General features: G+C 40.9%; 1 protein-coding gene across 1 annotated transcript in view; it reads left to right on the forward strand.

Moving 5' to 3' along the window:
- Positions 1–4,172: 4,172 nt before the first annotated feature.
- LOC106601252 (histone deacetylase 5) overlaps positions 4,173–21,374 on the forward strand; it is an 85,484-nt gene continuing 68,282 nt past the window's right edge. The window contains exons 1-2 of the mRNA XM_082973718.1: positions 4,173–4,345; positions 17,506–17,751. The gene's annotated coding sequence lies outside the window, so the exon portion shown is untranslated. The remainder of the gene's footprint in view (positions 4,346–17,505; positions 17,752–21,374) is intronic.

Genomic DNA, 21,374 nt, shown 5'->3' on the forward strand with positions numbered 1-21,374 from the left:
TACTATATTGATTCATTTAAACTAAATTATATTGATGTCACAAACGTATCATTTGTAAAGAAAGGTCTTTATGAAAAATGTAGTTGTTACATTTGACTGTGTAAAACCTAGCAGTACTACTTATTGTTCGGAGAGTGAAGAAAATGTATAGTGTTTTGCAAAAAAACATGATTATTTTTCTCTCTGAAAGGAAACCAAGTGATACATTTCAAATAAATACATGTCTGTCATTGAACAACCCCATGCCATGATTAGATAGTGAAAAAACAAAACGTTTTTTAAACAACAAAAGCTAATTTACCAACATTTCTGAAAATGGATATAGCGTTTTGGAAATAAACTTTTCATATCAAGAGTCACTTAACCCTAGTCATGAATGCCTGAATCTTGACTGAAGCTTGTACAAACAATCACAACATCCATCTAACCATTTCCTTGCAGCTGTTGTACTTAGAAATGCAAATGACATTGAGGCATATATTGCTATGCTTTAGCATTGTCTCATGCTTTTCATTCTTTAGGCGGTCAGAGTACACACTGTGCATGACTCGTTCTGCATGACATTGAGTTTTGAACCCAGATTCCCTTATCCTTTCTTCTGGTAAGGTCACCTGCTATAGATTGGGATGATAACTTGACTGTAGGGAATCTCTGCAGGCTCTATGCTTGTAATGTGGAAATGCAAGATAACTAAAGTTCATGTTTAGATTTCATGATCAACATTTGTAGCATATTTATAACCCATGATATTGACATTGATTATAATGTTGATATATAGGGCATCATCTGTATATCATAATGGAGTAGAACCACTGTCATCCTATCCCTACCTCATTGTACCCCAGAGTCCTACGGAATCGACACGCTATCTGATGTAAGACAATGCATCTACCCATATCTCTCTCTCTCTGTGCAATCATAATGAGGTAATGATCAGTCATTGCTGCTGTCTTCATATATCTTGCTATATTTCTCTCTCTCTGTCTCTCTTTCTCTCTCAAAGCACATGTCAATCTCATCCTTATTGCCCTTCATAGGCAGAATTAGTTGGCTATTTTCCACTGAAAATGCAGCCTCGAATCTCTCCAACTACTTTGTGTGACCTGACAAATCAAAAGCAGGCAAATACACCATAAAATCCAAGACACCTGTGGGTCAGGCCAACATGAGTAAAAATCCCTGTCAGAATATACCTATTTCCTCTATTTTCAACTTTCTTCTCTCCTCCACTCCCTTCGCTCTCTTTTGCTGTCAGACCAGTGGAACAAACAGGATTGCTTTTGTTCGCTTTTAACCTGTTTTGCAGCACTGCCTGTGTTATTTTTAGCTGCTATCTTGTCTTTCAATGTGAATCCATCGATCCCACCTCACCATGTTCACACAAATTGCCTTTTCTGACGTAAGAGAGGCAGCAATTGCTGGCTCCCTGGGAGGCATGACGTCCTTTCCCACCTCTGCAGGAGGGTTCACAGTACTGTCAATATTGGTTTGTGACAGACAGACTGACGAGAACCCTCTTAAAATGAAAGAAGCAAGGGAGAGAGCAGGATGAGAAGGATGAGGGAAAGAGAGAGGGTGTCTGGTAAACCGGTGGGGTAAGGTGTGGAGCTGTGCAGTCAGGTGCATCCATGGCAACTAACTACACATGAGCACACAGGAAACCAAACAGTAAAAGTGAGAGTGTAGGGCAATCTCTCTCCTTGTTTTATTTATTTTATTTATTTATTTATTTCACCTTTATTTAACCAGGTAGGCAAGTTGAGAACAAGTTCTCATTTACAATTGCGACCTGGCCAAGATAAAGCAAAGCAGTTCGACAACATACAAAAACACAGAGTTACACATGGAGTAAAACAACATACAATCAATGATGCAGTAGAAAAAAAAATAAGACTATATACAATGTGAGCAAATGATGTGAGATAAGGGAGTTAAAGGCAAAAATGCCATGGTGGCAAAGTAAATAAAGTATAGCAAGAAAAACACTGGAATGGTAGATTTGTAGTTTGAAGAAAGTTCAGAGATAAAATATAAATAATATGGTGCAAAGGAGCAAAATAAATAAAATAAATAAATACAGTAGGGGAAGAGGTAGTAGTTTGGGCTAAATTATAGATGGGCTATGTACAGGTGCAGTGATCTGTGAGCTGCTCTGACAGCTGGTGCTTAAAGCTAGTGAGGGAGATAAGTGTTTCCAGTTTCAGAGATTTTTGTAGTTCGTTCCAGTCATTGGCAGCAGAGAACTGGAAGGAGAGACGACCAAAGGAGGAGTTGGCTTTAGGGGTGACCAGAGAGATATACCTGCTGGAGCGCGTGCTACAGGTGGGTGCTGCTATGTTGACCAGTGAGCGGAGATAAGGGGGGACTTTACCTAGCAGGGTCTTGTAGATGACCTGGAGCCAATGTGTTTGGCGACGATTATGAAGCGAAGGCCAGCCAACGAGAGCGTACAGGTCGCAGTGGTGGGTAGTATATGGGGCTTTGGTGACAAAACGGATGGCACTGTGATAGACTGCATCCAGCTTGTTGAGTATGGTATTGGAAGCTATTTTGTAAATGACATCGCCGAAGTCGAGGATTGGTAGGATGGTCAGTTTTACGAGGGTATGTTTGGCAGCATGAGTGAAGGATGCTTTGTTGCGAAATAGGAAGCCAATTCGAGATTTCACTTTGGATTGGAGATGATTGATGTGAGTCTGGAAGGAGAGTTTGCAGTCTAACCAGACACCTAGGTATTTGTAGTTGTCCACAAATTCTAAGTTAGAACCGTCCAGAGAAGTGATGCTGGACAGGCGGGCAGGTGCAGGCAGCGATCGGTTGAAGAGCATGCATTTAGTTTTACTTGTGTTTAGGAGCAGTTGGAGACCACGGAAGGAGAGTTGAATGGCATTGAAGCTCGTCTGGAGGGTTGTTAACACAGTGTCCAAAGAAGGGCCAGAAGTGTACAGAATGGTGTCGTCTGCGTAGAGGTGGATCAGAGATTCACCAGCAGCAAGAGCGACATCATTTATGTATACAGAGAAAAGAGTTGGCCCAAGAATTGAACCCTGTGGTACCCCCATAGAGACTGCCAGAGGTCCAGACAGTAGGCCCTCCGATTTGACACACTGAACTCTGTCAGAGAAGTAGTTGGTGAACCAGGCGACGCAATCGTTTGAGAAACCAAGGCTACTGAGTCTGCCGATGAGGATGTGGTGATTAACAGAGTCAAAAGCTTTGGCCAGGTCAATGAATACGGCAGCACAGTATTGTTTCTTATCGATGGCGGTTACGATGTCGTTTAGGACCTTGAGCGTGGCTGAGGTGCACCCATGACCAGCTCTGAAACCAGATTGCATAGCGGAGAGGGTGCGGTGGGATTCAAAATGGTGTGCAGTAAGACAGTGCACTATGTGGCCAGAATAGAGAGTGTGAGAACAAGAGTTTGCATGTATAAGGGGACATCACTGTGCAAATGCAAGGTCTACCACACTTGAGAGAGAGAGAGAGAGAGAGAGAGAGAGAGAGAGAGAGAGAGAGAGAGAGAGAGAGAGAGAGAGAGAGAGAGAGAGAGAGAGACAGACTGACTGACTGACTGACTGGGTATAGAGCAGAACTAACCCACTCCATCAATAAATTAATCAAAACATAATTTTACATCTGGTTAGCAATAATAATTCAGGAAATGATATCTATCCTCACGTGTGCTACCTACATTTCCAAATAGAATCCACATACTATTTATTTTCCCTTTCTTACTTCTACTATTTGCACATTGTTACAACACTGTACATAGTCAGTAATAGAAAATAATTGAAATAATAATTGCTCTATTCGTTTAAAGCTTTTACTGTTCATTTCTGTTTATTTCACTTTTGTTTATGATCTATTCCACATGCTTTGGCAATGTAAACATGTTTCCCATGCTCTAGTCTAGCATAATCTATAACTTGCTGTTCTGAGTTACTGTATATCTAATAGGGGCGCCCAAGATTCACAATGATAGTCTTCCAAAAAAGATGCGCTACACATTCTGCGCAACCAAGATTTTGGTAGGAAACTTGCAGTCCTTTCCTACTCCGACCGTGGTAGTAGTGTCTACCTCTGCGACTGTGTTGGGGATCTGTCCTGCTGTACTGAGTTACTCATTGAGTGTATAATCTATTTTTAGCGCCAACAGACGGGGTCACGTGACAGGGGACAAACGTCATTAATGTTGTTGGTGGAGGAGCTGAAAATATGGAGGAAAGAGAGTTGTGACAGGGAAAATTTGACATTTCACCCCCAAAAATATTATTAAACCGATCAAGAAGTGTAACGGTCGAAGAGGCAATCGCCGAGCAGCGAAAAGGAGAACGACAATCAGGTACGTTATGTTTGTTGGGAGATAATGTATCTTTCGTCTACTGCTGGTAAGAAAGGTTTTTATACCGCGATATTTTCAGATGATGCGTTTGGTTACTCATGGCTAGCTAACGTTAGCTAGCAAGCTAGATAGCTGAGAGAACGTTATGAAGTTTTGATAGCTAGTTAACGTTACCTAGCAAGCGAAGTTGCTTTAGGTAGTGTAAATATGCATGAATGGATTGTTCTGATTTGGAAAATGTCAAGTTAACAAACTGACACATAGTATTGTCATCTAATTTAAAGCGTCAGTTAGCCAGGTTGTAATGTTCCCAGACGTCTGGTTAGCTTGCTAGCTAACGTTAGCTTATCAGCAGCCTACTTCCAGATAGTTAGTAACGTTAGCTAACTTAGCTATCACATTTGAAAAATGTATTTTTTGGGGGGGTGGGTGCTAAAAGCACTACCGCAGCCGTCGGTGCCCTGTCCATGGCAATTTGTGTCCTCCATGTTTAGCAAATTGTGTTGTTCGAGTTGAAATGACTAGTTTGCCACTTCTGCAATCTCCACTTCTTCTGGTAACCCCCATTGCAGTCGTTTGCGACGCCGCATTTTTTTTTTTAAAGGTGATGGTGCCACTTGAGTTAGGGTCCCATTCCCTGCTAGTTGTTCTATAGGTCTATACAGTTACTATGCCGTGTGTGAGAGAGGATCCCACACAGTCAGTAGCCTGTGTTTTTGCATATTCAGTATAACGTTATGCTAATTAACATAATGAGCTGCAACAAACACTCAAACTGAGAACTGTCCAATATATTCATTCAAAAACTCAATCATGGACACTCTTACTGATAGTTGTGGCTGCTTTGCGTGATGTATTGTCTCTACCTTCTTGCCCTTTGTGCTGTTGTGTGTCAATAATGTTTGTACCATGTTTTGTGCTGCTACCATGCTGTGTAGTCATGTGATGCTGCCCTGCTATGTTGTCTTGGGTCTCTCATTATGTCGTGATGTGTGTTTTTGACCTATATTATATTTTAAATCCCAGCCTCTGTCCCCACAGGAGTCCTTTTGGTAGGCTGTCATTGTAAATAAGAATTTGTTCTTAACTGTCTTGCCTAGTTAAATTACATTTTACAGCACTAGTTTTACTGCGTAAAATAAAAATGTGGATGAAAGTGAAAAATATAATAGCTTAGGCCAATTAACTCTATCAGTGCCTTCCTTGCCCCCCAAAACACCAATTTACATTACTGGAAGCACCTTTTGTGCCTAGATGGTGAAGTACAGATGGGTAGGTTTGCTCCTGATGTAGAGATGTCTGAATAGTTTCCTCATTTATGGTCAGTGTCGGTTATCACAATGGATTGTCTGCTGGCAAAGTTGTTTTGCAGTTACTTTCATGATAGGCATAACTCTTATGAAAGGAACATGGCATTTATTAAAGGTAGGCCTAGATACTCAGTGTACAAAACATTACAACACCTTCCTAATATTGTGTTGCACCCCCATTTTTGCCCTCAATTTGTTGGGGAATGGCCTACAAGGTGTCAAGTGTTCCACAGGGATGCTGGCCCATGTTGACACCAAAGCTTCCCACAGTTGTGTCAAGTTGGCTGCATGTCCCTTGGGTGGTGGACCATTCTCGATACAAACAGGAAACTGTTTAGTGTGAAAAACCCAGCAGCGCAGCAGTTGACACACTCAAACCAATCCCCCTCGCACCTACTACCATACCCCGTTCAAAGGCACTTAAATATTTTATCTTTCCCATTCACCCTCTGAATGAAACATGCACATTCCATGTCTCAAGGCTTAAAAATTCTTCTTGAACCTGTCTCCTCCCCTTCATCTACACTGATTGAAGTGGATTTAACAGGTCACATTAATAATGGATCATAACTTTCATCTGGTCAGTTTGTCATGGAAAGAGCAGGTGTTCTGAATGTTTTGTACACTCAGTGTATATTCTACAGTGGATTCCAAAGTAAGGTTTTGATTTGTGGCTTGTTTTGTGCATGTACACGCTAACATTTACCTGCAGGCCACTCTAAACCCGATGAAAAGATTGGCTTGTGGTTTTGGCTCGCAAGTCATTTGGCAGTCTTGCACAGCTCCATTTTGCAGAAGTTGAATGGAGCCAGAGGTCATGGAGAAGGATTTCCTCCTAAAATGAAATTAATGACAAATGCCTGTCTTTGATTAAGTGTCAAAGATTTGTTAGACATCAGTTGACTGCCAGATGCTGCTTTTCACGTGTGTGTGGATGCCTCTCACAGTCCTCGAGTGGACTTGTAAGTGTTCTTTTCATTGAAAATGGTTAAATCCTTGTGCATGGAGTTGTACGGTTTGTTTAACTTTAATCATTGGCATACATTTTAAACAAAATCCAATGTGAAAAGTCTCAGCATCACTGTTGCTGTGGAATTGCCCTCCTTAAGTCACTCCAAGTAAATGAAGAACAACTAGCTAAACCATCTCTAGCATCAGCTTTTTTCCTTATGAGGGAGGATATAAATAACATTTGCTTCAGACCATGGCCTCTGAACAGTATACATTTAAATGTGCTTTCTCTATGTGGGTCACTAATGTCTATTTTTGAAATGTGTATCTTTTATATTGATTACCTGAATTAAACTTGATGGGTCGAACTTTGCTTCTCTGATCTCGGACACCCAGAATTAAAATCTTGCGTAAATGTACTAACAAGACTAGCAAAGTCTTCACCCCTCTAAACGGAAACTCTCAGACAGTTTTGGGCTAGTCTATTTGCCATCCCACAGGCTGTCACAGATGCTACTACCATTTTTATGTTACGTGCATCTGTCCACGAGAGATTAGGCCTACTCCTTCAAGAAATGGGTTCAGTGCATAGAGATTCTAAGATTTCAACTCTTTAAGATTTTATATTTTTTAATTTTTTTAAGACAGTTCATCAACGATGTGAAGCAGAGTCACTTGTCCTGATGAGTCACACAAGGTGTTGAAAAGGCTATTGAACAGCCCTGCCCATGCGCTGCCCTGAAGATACAGGGCCTTGATGTTCGCCAATTCTGTTTGCAATGCAAAAATGCATGGATACTTGGATTCATACACTGTAGAAAAGTGTTTGGGCTACAGTGTGAAGCAAAAATAACCTCAGCTGTATGTTAATGATTGAAACATGCTTTTTGTGCTGAAATCTTTTTTTTTTTTGTTATATATCCCGGAAACCTGGTTACCGATGTTGATCGGATAAAACCCACAGTTGACAGCCTCCACCCCAATATTCCATGCACGTTTACAATCCTAGCCCCCAGAAAAGCCTATTCTTGGAGAAATGGGCATGTGACTGGTTCAAATTCCAGAAGGTATAGGTGCCAGCCTCCTACCCTTGAGCAATGTGCTGACCCAAAATTGTTTTGATTGTATCATTTCTGTGAGGCACTTCATTGTTGGGGGAAAATCATTGGACTGAAGTGAGTAATTTGATGTCTGGATCCTAATGAAACATCCTTGGACCAGTTATAAGGCCATTGCCTAGACATGCTTCATTTCACTACATTTTGAATGAACTAACTAGGCCTATCTCTCTCTGCTATTTAAGTGAACAATTTAGCTTCAAGGTAAATTAAAGGTTCCACACTGCCATTGAGAGCCTGCATGTTCTCTGTATTTTATGTAAGATGTGGCATCAAGGGGTCATTTTGTCCCTGCTAGTGGGAAAGGCTTTGCGTGCAGTGTCCCTACTTTCTCCTTGAGAATCTGCTGGTCACTCTCTCGCCTTGACTTTGAGTGCTGGCTGAGGGGGATGTGCAGCAGCACACATTTTTGCTGGTTTAGTGAGTGTCAGACCCCATCTTTGGTTCTGTTTATAAGAGCACAAAGGATCCTCCTTATGTGGTTCTGATTTTGGACCAGACCTGACTCAGTGCCACAGGCCTTTCTGTTGCATTGCCGGAAGGCCATTGCATTCATAAATGCTATGCAATAAAGTTTGACAGCAGCCAATTTAAACATGAAGCACATTTGATTGTTGCAAATTGATTTGCTCCTGCATAAAGCTCCCCCTGCAATTCTAAGAATTTCTTGGTGTACAATTTCTGTGCTTCATATGTTGAACCATTTTAAGTCATGGCTTCAAGCAAAGGCTGATGCCAAGGTCTGAGGACAGAGCATGTCACTTAGCAGCACTTCCTGGCTGTTGGAGGGACAGGTATTTTCAGTGATCATGTGAGGAGGCGGAGACCCCCACTTAGGCTATTCGCCGGATGAGTCTCCTTGCACCATCACACAGTGGTACTGCAAAGGGTAAAAAAAAGATGAGCTGATATTTTTATCCCCATTCGCACGTCATTAGGCTAATGCAGCCGGTGAAAGCAGCTAGGCCAGCAGTCAGAGGTGTTTTAAAGGTTCTAAATACCCTGCGACAAGGCATCCCATTATCCCTGTGACACGGTTTCTATAACCAAGCTTCCTGTGTATGCTGTGATGAAGCCAGGCCCTTGCCGGAGCATGTCATCTGACCGAGTGCCTTGGAATCCTGCAGGGGGAGAGTTGCTTACCAACATCTGGAATATCACACAGAGAGCCATTTGCTTAGCCCCATACCCCACCCTAGACACGTTTTCAGATTTAGCTGACATCATGTATGCAATTAGAGGAAATGTCATTCTCCGTGGGTGTACAGGAGAAAGGCATAGGTTAATAGCACTTAGTCCCAGACGTTAGAAAGGCTGCATAAAATTAACAACTTCAAAAAAAGTATAATTTCAATTTGACCTGTTTCTTGCAATTGGTGAAACAATGCCTTCCTGTCACAAATTGGCCTTGGTGATTTTGGTATCTAAACGTGTTAGTGACTGACTAAATTACATGTTCCTGTCATTTAGTCTAATCCTCATGACTGTTCCCAGATAACCAAACAAAACCCAAGCGAAAGATGAATATATTTAGTCGATGTGCTGACAAGAGGCCAGTGTTAAACCGGAGGGGACATCTGAGGAGAGTAGTTTTAAGAGCATTAAACGATCAGCGCCGTGTTTGGGCATGACGCCTGAGAGCCTTGCTTCAGTGCGGAAGGCACAGGGATGGCGGTACTGCATGGGCTTTCAGCGCTAACTCCGCTCCATTAAATCATATGGCTTAGAGGTGAGACTTCCGCGACTGATGAGTGGGACTTAGATCCGCTTTCCAGGAATTACACTGCAGTGGTAATTAGGGCTGGGCGATATGGCCTAAAAATCATCTAGATTTGTTCACATTTATGGCCAATTCCCTTTGTATGTACTAGTCAAAAGTTTAAACACCTACTCATTCAATGGTTTTTCTGAATTTTTTTCAATTTTCTACATTGTAGAGTAATAATGAAAACTATGAAATGACACATGGAATCATGTAGTAACCAAAAAAGTGTTTAACAAATCAAAATATATTTTATTTGAGATTCTTCAAAGTAGCCACCCTTTGCCTTGATGACAGCTTGGCACACTTGGCATTTTCTCAACCAGCTTCACCTGGAATGCTTTTCCAACAGTCTTGAATGAGTTCCCACACATGCTGAGCACTTGTTGGCTGCTTTTCCTTTACTCTGCGTTCCAACTCATCCCAAACCATCTCAATTTGGTTGGGTGATTGTGGAGGCCAGGTCATCTGATGCATCACTCTTCTTCTTGTTCAAATAGCCCATACACAGCCTGGAGGTGTGTTGGATCATTGCCCTGTTGAAAAACAAATTATAGTCCCACTAAGCCCAAACCAGATGGGATGGTGTATTGCTGCTGAATGCTGTGGTAACCATGCTGGTTAAGTGTGCCTTGAATTCTAAATGAATCAGACAGTGTCACCAGCAAAGCACTATTCCCACCTCCATGCTTCACGGTGGGTACTACACATGTGGAGCTCATCTGTTCACCTACCCTGCGTCTCACAAAGACACGGCGGTTGGAACCAACAATCTGAAATTTGGACTCATTAGACCAAAGGATAAATTGGCACCAATGTCCTTCTGTTTGTTTCTTGGCCCAAGCAAGTCTCTTCTTATTGCTGTCCTTTTAGTAGTCTTTACAGCAATTTGACCATGAAGGCCTGATTTCACGCAGTCTCCTCTGAACTGTTGTCTGTTACTTCAAATCTGTAGCATTTATTTGGGCTGCAATCTGAGGTGCAGTTAACCATAATGAACTTATCCTCTGCAGCAGAGGTAAAACAAAGATGGTTGTAGACTACAACTCCACTACGGGGCTGTAGTGGAGCAGGTTGAGAGCTCCATCACCAACAAACTATCATGGTCCAAACACACCAAGACCGTTGTGAAGAGGGCACGACAATGCCGATTTTCCCCCTCAGCCGACTGAAAAGATTTGGCATGGGTCCCCAGATCCTCAAAGTTATACAGCTGCACCATCGAGAGCCTCCTGACTGGTTGCATCACCGCCTGGTATGGCAACTGCTCAACCTCAGACTGCAAAGCACTACAGAGGGTAGTGCGTAGAGGTCGACCGATTAATTGGAATGGGCGATTTAATTAGGGACGATTTTCAAGTTTCCATAACAATCGGTATTTTTGGATGCCGATTTTTCAATTTTTTCTTCATTTTTTTTTATTTTGTCTTTTTTTATTTTTTTTTGAAATTTATTTAAAAAAAAAATTCTTCACATTTTTATTTCTTACATTTTTTTTACACCTTTTTAACTAGGCAAGTCAGTTAAGAACACATTCTTATTTTCAATGACGGCCTAGGAACAGTGGGTTAACTGCCTTGTTCTGCCCCTGAACGACAGATTTTTACCTTGTCAGCTCGGGGATTCAATCTTGCAACGTTAAGGTTAACTAGTCCAATGCTCTAACCACCTGCTTTACATTGCACTCCATGAGGAGCCTGCCTGTTATGCAAATGCAGTAAGAAGCCAAGGTAAGTTGCTAGCATTAAACTTATCTTATAAAAAACAATCAATCAATCATAATCACTAGTTAACTACACATGGTTGATGATATTACTAGTTTATCTAGCCTGTCCTGCGTTGCATATAATCGATGCGGTGCGCATTCGCGAGAAAGGACTGTTGTTTCTCCTTGTACCTAACCATAAACATCAATGTCTTTCTTAAAATCAATACACAAGTATATATTTTTAAACCTGCATATTTAGCTAAAAGAAATCCAGGTTAGCAGGCAATATTAAACAGGTGAAATTGTCACTTCTCTTGCGTTCATTGCAAGCAGAGTCAGGGTTTAACTTCTATGGGCTGCGTGGGACGCCACCTGCAGGACACAGCCAGTGAAATATCAGGGTGGCAAATTCAAAAACAACAAAATGTCATTCAACTTTCTCAAACATACAACTATTTTACACCATTTTTAAAGAAACTTCTCGTTAATCTAACCACGTTGTCCGATTTCAAAAAGGCTTTACAGCGAAAGCCTGTTAGAGTACATATACAAACATAATAACACAGCCATTTTCCAAGCAAGGACATGTGTCAATAAAACACAGCTAAATGGAGCACTAACCTTTGACGATCTTCATCAGATGACACTCCTAGGACATTATGTTACAAAATACATGCATGTTTTGTTCGATAAAGTTCATATTTATCCAAAAACAGCATTTTACATTGGCGCGTGATGTTCAGAAAATGTATTCCCACCAAAACGTCCGGTGAATGTGCACATCAATTTACAAAAATACTCATCATAAACGTTGACAAAATATGTAACAATTATTAAAATAATTATAGTTAGACTACTCCTGAATGCAACCGCTGTGTCAGATTTTAAAATAGCTTTACGGCGAAAGCACATTTTTCAATATTTTGAGTACATAGCTCGCCATCACAGAAAGCTATACAGACACCCGCCAAGTTCAGGGCAACCTAAACTCAGAATTAGTATTAGAAATATTCTCTTAACTTTGCTGATCTTCGTCAGAATGCACTCCCAGGACTGCTACTTCCACAAGAAATGTTGTTTTTGTTCGAAATAATCCATATTTATGTCCAAATACCTCTGTTTTGTTCGTGCGTTCAGAGACAAAGTCAAAATGTTCCATAACCGTACTTAGAAGCATGTCAAACGCAGTTTAAAATCAATCTTTATGGTATTTTTAGCGTAAAATTGCGCTAATATTCCAACCAGACAATAGCGTATTTATTCAAGGAGGAAAAGAAGGAACAGCGCGCTCACGGGATCGAGCATATCCAATCCCTTTGTTGCCAGGCAGTCCACTCAGTAACTGAGCTCCTATTATCTGCCAAGTGACAGGAGAATGCTCAAACCACTTTCTGAAGGCTGTTGACAGCCAATGGAAGCCTTAGGAAGTGCTACGTCACCCACAGACACTGTAGTTTCGATAGCGAATCAAAAGAACTACAATTCTCAGACTTTCCACTTCCTGCTTGGATTTTTCTCAGGTTTTTGCCTGCCATATGAGTTCTGTTATACTCACAGACACCATTCAAACAGTTTTAGAAACGTCAGTGTTTTCTATCCAAATCTACTAATAATATGCATATTCTAGTTTCTGGGCCAGAGTAGTAACCTGTTTAAATTGGGTACGTTTTTCATCCGGCCGTGAAAATACTCCCCCCTAGCCTGGCTCGTTGCGAACTAATTTGCCAGAATTTAACGTAATTATGACATAATATTGAAGGTTGTGCAATGTAACAGGAATATTTAGACTTATGGATGCCACCCGTTAGATAAAATACGGAACGATTCCGTATTTCACTGAAAGAATAAACGTTTTGTTTTCGAGATGATAGTTTCCGGATTCTACCATATTAATGACCTAAGGCTTGTATTTCTGTGTGTTTATTATATTATAATTAAGTCTATGATTTGATAGAGCAGTCTGACTGAGCGGTGTTAGGCACCAGCAGGCTCGTAAACATTCATTCAAACAGCACTTTCGTGCGTTTTGCCAGCAGCTCTTCGCAATGCTTCAAGCATTGCGCTGTTTATGACTTCAAGACTATCAACTCCCAAGATTAGGCTGGTGTAACCGATGTGAAATGGCTAGCTAGTTAGCGGGGTGTGGGCTAATAGCGTTTCAAACATCACTCGCTCTGAGACTTGGAGTAGTTGTTCCCCTTGCTCTGCATGGGTAACGCTGCTTGGAGGGTGGCTGTTGTCGACGTGTTCCTGGTTTGAGCCCAGGTAGGAGCGAGGAGAGTGACGGAAGCTATACTGTTACACTGGCAATACTAAAGTGCCTATAAGAACATCCAATAGTCAAAGGTATATGAAATACAAATCATATAGAGAGAGTCCTATAAAAACTACAACCTAAAACTTCTTACCTGGGAATATTGAAGACTCATGTTGAAAGGAACCACCAGCTTTCATATGTTCTCATGTTCTGAGCAAGGCACTTAATGTTAGCTTTCTTACATGGCACATATTGCACTTTTACTTTCTTCTCCAACACTTTGTTTTTGCATTATTTAAACCAAATTGAACAGGTTTCATTATTTATTTGAGTCTAAATAGATTTTTTTGATGTATTATATTAAGTTAAAATAAGTGTTCATTCAGTATTGTTGTAATTGTCATTATTACAAAAAAAATCTAAATTGGCCAATTTTATTTTTTAAATTTCATAAATAAAAAATAAAAAAAATCGGTATCGGCTTTTTTTGCCCCCCCCCCCCCCCCAATAATCGGTATCGGCGTTGTAAAATCATAATCGGTCGACCTCTAGTAGTGCGTATGGCCCAGTACATCACTGGGGCCAAGCTTCCTGTCATCTGGGACCTCTATACCAGGCGGTGTCTGAGGAAAGCCCTAAAAATTGCCAACGAATCCAGCCACCCTAGTCATAGAATGTTCTCCACCCTCCCCCATTACCTCGACTTACCTGGTGCCCAGCACATTGACTTTGTACCGATACCCCCTGTATATAGCCTCACTACTGTTATTTTATTGTTGACCTTTAATTATGTTTCCTTTTCTACATTTTATCTAACTTCAGTTTATTTCAGTAAATCATTTTTTTTAACACTTGTTGTTTAAGGGCTTGTAAGTAAGCATTTCACTAAGGTCTACAGCTGTTGTATTTGGCGCATGTGACAAATAGTTTGATTTGAACTCTGGGTCTTACTTTCCTGTGGCGGTCCTCATGAGAGCCAGTTTCATCATAGCGCTTGATGGTTTTTGCAACTGCACTTAAAGAAACGTTCAAAGTTCTTAACATTTTCCGCATTGACTGACTGACCTTCATGTCTTAAACTATTGATGGACTGTCGTTTCTCTTTGCCTATTTGAGCTGTTCTTGCCATAATCTGGACTTGGTCTTCTGTATACCACCTCCACCTTGTCACAACACAACTGATTGGCTCAAATGCATTAAGAAGAAAATAAATTCCACAAATTAGCTTTTAACCAGGCACACCTGTTAATTGAAATGCATTCCAGGTGATTACCTCATGAAGCTGGTTGAGAGAATGCCAAGAGTGTGCAAAGCTGTCATCAAGGCAAAGGGTGGCTACTTTGAAGAATCTCATATATTGATTTGTTTAACACTTAAAAAAAAAAAAAAAAAAAAAAGGAACCCTTGAATGAGTAGGTGTGTCAACTTTTTTGACTGGTGCTGAAAAGTGTCTCCCTATATAAAAAGATGGAGAACAAGCTATGAATGAAAAATTGCTGGATTTTTGGTACAGACAACTAGCGCACAAATAGTATTGCAGGATTGTCCAAACGATACATATCGGGATATTGTTGGACGATATATTGTAACTATGTTGAATTTTATTTGTTTTTGGCCACTTCTGTCCATATTACCTATTCTGTTGGCCCAAACCTCAAATGCAAACAGCGAGTTGAAACTGCTTGTCACAGAGGAAGAAGTGGTCTCATCATTTTTGTTGTGAGTGGCATGGGGAAGGGCTTGGTGTGAATGGGAAGGTGCACAGTCACAGCAGAAGGAGCGAAGGAGACGAGACCAAGAAGACATGAGAACAAGCAGACATAAGTGCTCATAAAAACAAAAAAACTATTGCGATACAGGCATTTTGAATACAGCGCTAAAACATATATTCAAATGAATAGTAATGCACCAACATGTGCACCTTTGGACACAGGCTCACGTGCTGTCGCATAGCAGCCTACACCTGCCACCCTTTGTTTGCCTGTATAGGTTACAGTTTGCCATCTGTGTGCATTTTAAAACAGTAAACAGATGTACAATTTCAGTATGGAATTCTCATTTTTAAAGGCACATTCTGATAGACTCCCACCATTAAACAAATATTTGCAGAAATGCCAAATCTTTACGTCACCCAAGCCTTACTTGTGTAAAATGCCACATTCTGAGCCTCAGTGCCACTTTGGTAAGAGGTTTCTGTGTAGAATATACAACTTAATGTAGTGCAGTCCTATGGTTGGATTAGGCACAAAGACTATCCAGTGTTTGCTGAAATGAGGAAGTTGGTGATGAAATCTGGTTGATAATGCCTACCCAGACTTGTGTTGAGACATGGGGGGGGCGCGCTGTCTGGCCATGTCCTGCCCCTGCAGTTGTTCCCTCTGCCCAGTAGGTGAGGCCGCAGGTCCAGGGAGGGACACTGTCCAGAACGCAGGGTGCCCCAGTGGGCTGTGGAACTGCCAGGACTCCTGTAGGATGCAGACCCAACAGCAGCTGCAGAGCAAACTGAGATGAATGGGTATTAAGCATAAAGCAGGCACTTTGTATCTTTTACTGTGTGGTGTAATGGAGCCAACATCGCACGTTAAGGATTTAACCAGGAGGTTATATGTTCAAATCATCAAAGGTCATTGCTGTCTATTAATGAGAAAGACAATTGGCACTGCGCCAGTGTTCATCCAGCTGTGTGAATACAAAATATGTACATTTGTATGATGTATTTTGCTCTGGATAAGGTCTGCAAAGTGCGTGAATAACCTCTTTGCAAAAACATCTCTAACATAATGCATATAGCAATTTGCGTCCGTTTTATTGCATGTGATTAGGCTACCTTGACAGGAGTTGATTGAAGTGATTTAGAATATTTGCTGCTATGTGTTAAGGTGGTCCGCTTAAGGTGAAACGGCGCCACTGCTCGCCCCAGCGCATTTATTGTTTTTGATTTGTTGATGAAACTGAGGAGAGGAGCATCTAGCATGGCAACAAAAAAAATGTGCAGTACCTCTGCTCTTATATCATGCATGCAATGATGTCTGAGGGAAGTTAACTGCTTGTTGTAATATCGCAAACGGATGTGGCATATTCACCAAGTACAGATTCCAGCTTTTTAAAGGCTAATTGGAATAAAAAGAATATAAATGAAAATCTATGTTGGACAGAACCCTGGATGGATGGAATCAGACCTCCCATGGTGAAATCCCCTTGTAGAAATGTATGACATGGCTTTAATAGCTATACGAGAGATCTAGGAAGCAACAACTAAGGTTTTATTTATTTTGCAACCTAAGAAATAGACCATCATACATAAGTGAAACATTACAGAGCAGGGAGAAATTTGCACAAGTAATTTAGAATGTGTTTACACATTCACACGGTGATGAAATGACTAAGTAGCCTATTGATTTAGAACAGAGGCCCAGCTTAGAAACACGGCACATATTGACACTGTCCATTTGTCCACTCACCATGCTCAATGACCCCAGGTGAGACTGGGGGCCAGTATGGGTATTGCAGCGCCATGCCTCTCCTCCATCCCCAGGGGGAGTGTGGGTATCGTAGTGTTGCTGTGTCTCTCTCGTCTCTGCAGACCTCAGGCTGCATGACTCATCCCATTAACAGCTCTGCGAGTGCTTTTCGGCGGAGGCAAACTGCCTCCTTCCCTCAAAGCAAAACAATTTTCCACATTTCAGACAGTCTTTAGCAACTAGACTTTTATGAGTTAAAGAAAGTGTTTTAATGGTAGTCTGGAGTGGAATAATGTCAAATCATTGGTCATCTCTGTTTATCATGGTGGTAGTTAGGGAGGGAGAGTTGCAAATGGAGGTAGCCCAGCTGCTTATTTGGGCTGTGCGTAACAACTAATCTTGACTGGCAGATCACCAACTCTGTCATTGCCTGACTAAGCAAAATTGGAGTAGAAAACTAACATTACTGAATTACTTATGACTGAATGAATGCTGGCCATGCTATCTGCAGTGGCCAGGAGTGTGAGCAGTTATGGATACCAGGATCCTTGAACTGCAGCTGGCTAACTCTTGTTCATTTGTGACTATTGCAGTGGGATTGACTCGAAGGAGAGGCGCCTACTGATCCACCATACCTCTGTGGACCAAAGTCATGGCTGACGCCGAAGACCCACTTTAGAACCTTCAGTCCATTCCCAAACACAAGCAAAATACACACTCGCCTAAAGCTTTATTATCCAAATTCTTATTACCTTCAACTTGACTGAGTTTTGGAACAACAAAGACCACTAACGCAATCATCTCTGGCTTCTCCGTTCATCATTCTGCCAACACCACAGGTAAGTCTGCTTTTCTTTCCTCCAGCTTTTTTTCATTTTTTTTTCATGAAATGCCAAAGGCCCCCCGTGACCTCTTACCCCTCTGATCACAACTCATGTGTTGTGATTTCCTTGAGTTATTTACAAGTTTGTTTGACGACAGGAAACCAGCATTTCAAAGTCCGGTGCTTTATGGTGGCTGTATGGTTCACCATTGAACTTGTATGTTATTACCTTTATCTTAAAGAAGTCGTCAAACTGGAGTGATTATTTAGAATTATATCCAGTAGCAGGATGTGTTCATGGGTCTTTTTTTTAACATTTTCTTTTTTTAGGCTTGTTCTCATGATTCCAGTTGGTTTAAGTTCCTCTACACATGGGCTATCCTATATCAGAATAAATCCTAACAACAACAACCTGTGGATTCTCTTACTGGCTGCTCTCTTCTCCAATCTCTTTCTGTCTATATTTAGAACTGCTGACGACTGGCCAGACCTTTATTAACCTCCCATCCCCTTAATGACGTCTTTGAATGTCACTGGGTGCTGTGGCAACCCTGACTGCTCTGTGAAAGGCCTGGAGGGTTGGCTGCTCATTGGACAGTACACTAGAGCAAACATGACTGCTGGTTTTTTGTGCAATGAGTATGAGTGGTGTAAGTAGCTTATGTGTGTAGCTAGTATCTTCGGCGATATATAGTGTTCGTGTTTATTTTAATAGCATTTGAGGTAGTAGGGCAGGAAAGCCTTCCGATCGGTAGGTGCAGCAATACTGAAAAGCTAACTGGTCATGAAGATGCGCTCAGGCCGGTCTTAGACTGTGACCACAGCAACAACAATGCAGACACGTTGTAGAATTTTTGCATAAAATCTAACCATCCTCAGTGTCAGCCTTTTTATGAGAGTTGAACATACAGTACAATGACTGGACTTATTTTATCTGCAGATTGAAGTGCATTGACATTCAAAATACTTTTTCAAAGTTACCATTAACTCCAACTGAACAGGTGTGAAACTGTGATGTCCTACTTTATACACCGCCACATGAGAAAACAATATCTGAATAAGCCCGAACACCCAAAAGGGCCTTATGGTCAGGACGGCAACTTTTCCTTTTGTGTGACTGGCCCTGCACAGGTGATTTAGGCTACTTCAGACGGGGAGCGCTGCAGAGAATTTACTCTGTTCTCTGCACCCACCTGTTCGATCAGCCAGGAACACGGAGAGCTCCTCCAAGAGCTCGAATCCTGCTAAGGCAAAAATGTGTTAAGTTGTCCGGAAGTACCTGACCGAGGGGCTTGTATAGCATTAGGGCCTTTGTTAGCCAGGTAACGCTCTGTTTAGTGCTGTTCCAAGAGGCTAAAAAGGTCATGATGGCTGTAGAAAAGCACTCGTAAGTGGCCTGCATGAAGGTAATTGGTGACCCATTTTTAAGTGCTTTGCAGAGCTGGCACGGTAAATTAACACCGATCACTTATCGCAGGAATTTTGTTGATGGTTCATTACAATAAGTAGCCTATAGTAGAGAAATATGAAGTTAGAAATGAAACACTTTTTTATAATACAGTGCCTTCAAAGTATTCATACCCCTTGACTTATTCCACATTTTGTTGTTAGACTGAATTCAAAATATATATTTAATCCATTTTTTTTTTGTCACCCATCTACACACAATACCCCATAAGTGTTTGCATTTTTAGCTATTTCATTTGTCGGTCTACCCGGCGGACTGGCCAATGTGATAGCTCAAATCAGTGCCTTCAAGTTTGATACTAGCCTACGTGAGATTTCATAACTTTTAAACATGACCAGAGAGAGACTGTCAAATAATACAGCAAAGAGGTGCTGTTTTTCTAAGTGAGTTCATGTTGAATTTTTTTATTCAGCACTGTCACATTTTTATTTGAAACTATTGCAAAACATAAAACTCCTACTCACGCTGCAATGAATGAGTAGCCGAGTGTATAGATAGCCTTGGGTTTTTATTATTAGCAGCTTGTTGTCTATATGAATATTTCACTTTCTCTGGTCATAAGAACAACATACATTTTTGCTTGAGGCAGATGCGGTGCGACTCGTTTCACCATCAGGTGGAAGACTGTGTCCCCTCTGGTGATACTGACCAGAGAAGGGAAGGAGAGAGCAGGGACTGGGAGAGGCTGACCCTCTGCTCTTTCCCTCCCTCTGCTGAGACTAATGCCGAGTTCAAAACCACTAGGAACTCGGCATCTACGACTTCAATGCGCTCAAGCGAACTCGGAATAAAACGAGATCTGACTGGGAAAAATATTGTGTAACAAAAAAAAATCTTTCTAGAGCCCTGACTTTCTGACCTGAACATCACTGATGTTGTGATTTAACTTTTTAAAATATAATTTCAGTTGTCTTAATCACCATCAGATGCAGGTAGCTTACCATCTGTCCAGTAAAATAAATATTCTAATTATTTCAATTTATACTCTGCTGTGGCTCGCAAGTGCTACACCACTTGATGATCTATTTTATTATCAAAGCTCAGGTTTTGACATATAATGTGGTCTGAGATGAACAATAATGGCAGGCCAGGCATATAGCCAATATGCTGTGATAATGTATTAGGCCTGCCTACTGCACAAACCTGATTCCTACATAACTGTTTTTATTAGGGTAATGTTAAAAAAAAATCAAGTCATGTTTAAAAAAAAAAAATAAGTGGTAGATCTCAGCATGCTTTTTTTTAAATGCGAAAGTGGTCTTTACTCAGGTTGGTTCACGGCCTCAATGCCAAAATGAAAATGTGTTTTTGGCATTTTTGACCATTTTATTGAAACGGAAATGCAGAAATATCACATTTACATAAGTATTCACACCCCTGAGTCAATACTTAGCTTTCTGGGTAAATCTCTTAAGAATTTTTCACACCTGGATTGTGCAATATTTGCCTATCATTCATTCTTTTCAAAATTCTTCAAGCTCTGTCAAACTGGTTGTTGATCATTGCTAGACAACCATTTTCAGGTCTTCCCATAGATTTTCAAGTAGATTTAAGTCAACTAACTCAGCACCTCTGGAACATTTACTGTGTTCTTGGTAAGCAACACCTGTGTAGATTTGGCCTTGTGTTTTAGGTTCTTGTCCTGCTGAAAAGGTGAATTCATCTCCCAGTGTCTGGTGGAAAGCAGACTAAACAAGGTTTTCCTCTAGGACTCTAGCTCCATTTCTTTTAATTTTTATCCTGAAACTCTCCAGTCCTTAACGATAACAAGCATACCCATAACATGATGCAGCTGCCACTATGCTTGAAATATAGAGAGTGGTAGTCTGTGTATATAGCCTTGTTATTGTGTTACTTTTTATTTTTTACTTTAGTTTATTTGGTAACCAACAATGCAGTTCAAGAAAGAGTTAAGGGCTTGTAAGTAAGCATTTCATAAGGTCTGTTGTATTTGGCGCATGTGACAGTTTGATTTATTTAATGTATTAGATTTGTCCCCAACAACATAACACTTTGTATTCAGGACAAAAAGTTTGCCCCATTTTTTTTGCAGTATTACTTTAGTGTCTTTTTGCAAACAGGATCCATGTTATGAGATTTAAAAAAAATTCTGTACAGCCTGCCTTCTCTCCATTCGGTTAATTAGGTTAGTAACTACAATGTTGTTGATC

This window comes from Salmo salar, chromosome 03 (assembly GCF_965601325.2).
Source record: "Salmo salar chromosome 03, fSalSal1, whole genome shotgun sequence".
NCBI lineage: Eukaryota > Metazoa > Chordata > Actinopteri > Salmoniformes > Salmonidae > Salmo > Salmo salar.